The sequence below is a fragment of the Micropterus dolomieu genome, linkage group LG02, assembly GCF_021292245.1.
Source record: "Micropterus dolomieu isolate WLL.071019.BEF.003 ecotype Adirondacks linkage group LG02, ASM2129224v1, whole genome shotgun sequence".
NCBI lineage: Eukaryota > Metazoa > Chordata > Actinopteri > Centrarchiformes > Centrarchidae > Micropterus > Micropterus dolomieu.
In genome coordinates, this window is record NC_060151.1 from 13675347 (window position 1) to 13680374 (window position 5028).

At 36.5% G+C, this 5028-nt stretch overlaps 1 long non-coding RNA gene across 1 annotated transcript; it reads left to right on the forward strand.

Moving 5' to 3' along the window:
* Positions 1–2381: 2381 nt before the first annotated feature.
* LOC123987390 lies at positions 2382–2785 on the forward strand. Its single transcript, XR_006829116.1, has 3 exons — positions 2382–2448; positions 2590–2621; positions 2716–2785. It is a non-coding gene; the product is annotated as an uncharacterized LOC123987390 (long non-coding RNA).
* Positions 2786–5028: the final 2243 nt, after the last annotated feature.

Below are 5028 nucleotides of genomic sequence, written 5' to 3' on the forward strand. Positions count from 1 at the left end.
TTCTTGTGTTATTCAGGGATGTGAGATGGTGAAATCTCCTCAGATTTTGATTCTGCTCCTCAAGAGATTTGACTTTGACTACAACACCATGTCCCATGTCAAATCCGACTGCTGTGTGGCTGTGCCATGTGAATTACAAATAAAGGCAAGGAAAATTATTTTTATAATAGATTTCTATCTGAATCTGTTTTTAAAACATCTTTTAATACTTTACTTGACTGTGCTCTTCTCTGTAGAACAAGACGTACAAACTGTACGGGATGGTGAATCACATGGGCAGTCTAAGAGATGGACATTACACAGCCACCATCCTGTCCAACGAGGACAAAACCTGGTATGAGTTTAATGATGATCATGTCAACAAGGTGAGAGAGATCTTACTTCATCTATTCCATTAAACATAACAATTCAATTCAATTTTATTTATATAGCGCCAAATCACAACAACAGTTGCTTACACAGCGCTTTTCATAAAAGAGCAGGTCTAGACCGAAATCTGTGATGATATTTACAGAAACCCAACAGTTCCTACAAGGCAAGGAAAAACTTCCTTTTAAGAGGCAGAAACCTCGAGCAGAACCATGGCTCAGGGTGGGCGGCCATCTGCCTCCACTGGCTGGGGGTGAGAGAGAAGGGGGGTGGGGGGGCAGCCTACACAATATACACACAGAGGTACAGACAGTAAAGGTAATGTTGCTATTAGGGATGAGCGAGTACAGCATTATCTGTTTCTGTATCTGTGTTAACCATATGAATTATCTGTATCTGTGACTGTACTCGGACTGGGGAATTTAACCCAGAAGTGGGTCGGGTTGTCTTGAAATGGGCGGGGCTTTAACCCCACTCCCCCCGTATGTTATTTTAAGCATGCAATTGATATGGGTTGATCAGAAATTGTTATATTTATTTCTGATTAGAAAACTATTTACATGAAAGCATCAGCATTGAGCTTCAGATCAATGGTTTTGATCACAATAACAAACGAACTATATACAGAACAAGTTTTGCAACAATGAATAAAACACATGCGGTTGCAATTATGAAGTAAAATGTAATGAACAAGAGTTTTCATACTCAACATAACTTTCTTTTCTACCTGGCACCTATTTCTAGGAAAAATGCCTAAAATAACATCCAGAATAAATCAGTAATAACTCCTCAACCATTATGCCTACATGCATAATTCTGGTCTCCTTTGAAAGGTCAGAAGCTAAGAAATATAAATCCATTGTATATTAACATATTTATTGTCCCATTACAGACTACATGGATATGAAATAGAGAAAAAATATGATATTTTCTTCCTCACCTGGTAAAAAAAAAAGATTTATTTTGATGCAATAAACCATCAAAACCATCCTAAGGTAGACTATAATGCACCTGGATATCTTCTAATACACCTAGAATAACTGTAAATTTGATGAAAAGAAACTGATATACAACAGTTATTACACAATCTTTCAAAAATATACCAGGTGAATGTCCATGTTTTGGCCATATTTACTGCTTATATGTTCACTTTTATTGGTAGTTATCTTTAAAACATTATTTCTCTCCATACAACCACATTCCAAATAACATAAAGCTACCAAAACATTGAAATATTGATGAAAACAGTCAATATAAATGACCAAAAGCACTCCCATGCTTTACAGGCCCACAGCTTAAGAACAGAACATCCTACAGGGCCTAACTGAAATCGATCTGATAAATAGGACTTAAACCAGCTTAGAGCGGTTCCTTTAATGTCAATGAAATGTTCCAGTCTCTGCAATAGGATCTGATGGTCAATGGTATCAAATGCTGCACTAAGATCTAATAAAACCAGTACAGAGACAAGTCCTTTGTCTGATGCAATGAGGAGGTCGTTAGTAATTTTCTTCAGTGTGAAATTTAAAAATTTAAAATTTCTCTGTGCTATGATGAGCTCTGAATTCTGACTGAAAATGCTCAAATAAACTATTGCTCTGTAGAAAGTCACACAGCTGTTTAGCAACTGCTTTCTTAGAGAGAAATGGAAGGTTAGATATAGGTCTATAGTTGGCTAAAACATCCGGATCAAGTTTGGGCTTTTTCAGAAGAGGTTTAATTACAGCTACTTTAAAGTACTGTGGTACATAGCCTGTTGATAAAGATAGATTGATCATATCTAGTATAGAGGTGCTGACTAAGGGTAAAACATCTTTAAGCAGCCTAGTCGGGATGGGGTCTAAGAGGCAGGTTGATGGTTTAGATGAAGAAATTATTGAAGTTAGTTTGTAATGACTGAGGGAAGCAAAACAGTCTAAACATATATCTGGATTTACAGCTGTTTCTAAGGTTCCTGAGGTTAGAGATAAGTTGGTGCCAGTTGTTCAAACAAACTAAAATTTGTTGACACTGTTTGGTTTGTTTCTATTGAATGATGCAGGTTGAAGAACAACCATTTGCAGAAACCGGGACTTACAAGTATGTTTGTCAAAATCCATTTCATTGAATTTTGTCAATAAACTGAGATATATTACTTTATCTATCCAGAAGTGTTGATGGTATATTTTCCCTTTCTTGTTGTTCTATGCAAACAATGACTTCAAAATTATTGTTCACCAGGTCAAAGGTTGCATATTTGCTCCTGTACAGAGGTAAAAACATAAAATACATAGAGAAATATTTTTAAATATGATTGTAATATTAACTGACCATTGCCAAATATATAATGTGTTCCTCACCTCAAAGCCTCAGAGTCTAAGATGTCCCATGAGACCCAGACAAAAGATCTGACGGACAACACATTGCAAAAGCAGGATGATACAAGTAAGCTGGAATCATGAATATCTGTACAACATTTATGCAATTTTATGCAAATTCATTAAATAGATGTTGAGATGTTTTGCTAGATAAGTGAAACATATGACCTGCTTGTGGCACCAGAGGAAAACTCAGAAAATCACAGATCTCTATGGGTGTCTTTACCAAACTCCATGGCAATTCATCCAATAGATGTTTCAGTATGGAAGTGATAGACTGACCATCCAACCATGCTGCTTGCATGGCTAGTAATTAATAAATGAATTGACAAGCCATATGTAAAAATATAGGAACATATGTTGACAATTAGACTTTTTCCTTGGTGTTAAAGTTGAACATGCAAATATTATGATTAACTAATACTGATCTTGACTGATTATATCTTTTCACAATATTCTAAAAAAAATGTATTAAATAAAATGAAATAAAGCCATCTTCAGAGTCACTTAAGTTACCCTAACAAAAAATATACAACAGTCCTTTAAAATGTACGTTTAAGTCTAATGATAGAAAAAAAGACAAAACACTACTAATACCAGATAGTAACTTTAAAACAACTGGGATTTTTACTGCTGTATATAATTTAGATCTGTAGCTTTACCCAGGGGCTACACTGGGTATATACACATACATAAATACATGCAAAAAATCACTAATCAGCCATAGAAGAGATACAAAAAACACTTAAGTACAATACTGGGGAGTGTACTGTGTATATTGGGGCGGAGGTAGAGCGGGTTGGCCGTTAATCGGAAGGCTGGTGGTTCAATCCTGGCTCCCCCTAGCTGCATGTTGAAGTGTCCTTGGGCAAGATACTGAACCCTGAATTGCCCCTGGTGGCTGTTCTGCCAGTGTATGAATGTGTGTGAATGTTAGTTTCTGTTCTGTTGAGCACTTGAGCTCAGTGAGTGAATGGTAAATGCAGATGTAGTGTAAAAGTGCTTTGAGTGGTTGAAAAGACTAGAAAGTACAGAGCATGTACTGTATGAGATTTTTTGGTTTCAGGGTGTAAATCATGAAACTACTGAACATATATATTTTCTTCCACTTCTGCCACAGAGTTTCAGAAGCCTGTTGAGACCAGTTCAAGAGATCTGACATGCGAGGTGAAAGAAGAAACAACTTTATTGTAGAAGAACTGAAGGGAGACCAGGTGGAACACCAATGAAAAGTAGGAGAAACAGACCGTATTAATAAATACTGAAGTTACAAGAATGAGGAACAGATGAGAAGACAAGGGAGGAATCAGACATTTATCCATCAAGAAACCTGAGTAGGGAAACAGACAATTTCAGAGTTAAAACTTCAACGCTGTTAGAAATCCTTATTTCATTGAAACTAATGTGTGATATTTGTTTACATCAAATATTTAAGGGCAGCTTAAACCCTGACAGAGTTACATCTTTCTTGTTTCTGTGACTTTCAGTTTGTCTGAAGAAATTAATTACTAATGATTTACTGTTTATCCCATCAGGTGACAATTCTCCACAAGCCGGCCAGAGTGCATTCAGGACCAAATTAACAATCTGTTATGTTTTGGTTGTTTATTATTGTTTGTGATATTTCTTTTTGCAATAACAACCCTAATTAAATCTTCTCTTTTAGCACTTAATGTATTTGATGGTCAATGCTTAACTGAAATCTGAAAAAAATTAAAAGGTGAGCTTGAAAATGGAATGATACAGAAAATCAACCAAACCATATGCTAAATAGTGAAATGAGGATGTGCTCTACGTAGTAGATTAAGTTAGATTAAGTAAAGCTGTGGGTTTAGAGGAACTCCCTAATGAGGTCCTTAAAACTTGTAATATGTTGAATATTTTATTTGTTTATGGATGTATAGTAAATTTTGTATGTAAACAAGGGAGTCTGGGAAGGCAAGGAAAGGAACGTGGCTGGCAGTGGCAGAAGGCCGGAAGGCTGACTGAAGAAGCGTAGTAGAATGGTGGTGGTCTGAGGAGTATGGCACAGGAGACATTGGAAGCAAGGCTCTGAGGGACAATGGGAAAAAGGCATATGAGAAAAACAGCAATTCCAAAAGTACTAGGGAGTACCACTCATCACACAAGTTTGCCATGCAAAGTGAAGTAAGGGCGTCACTTTGTGTTGAAAAGTGATGGAGACATAAGGGCTCAGATTAGGGGTGTGATGATACACTTGGATCACGAGACTTGATGATGCACGAGAACAAGGCGAGAAGATTTTTACTCTTATTTTGAAGAAATAGGAAATATATAAGGG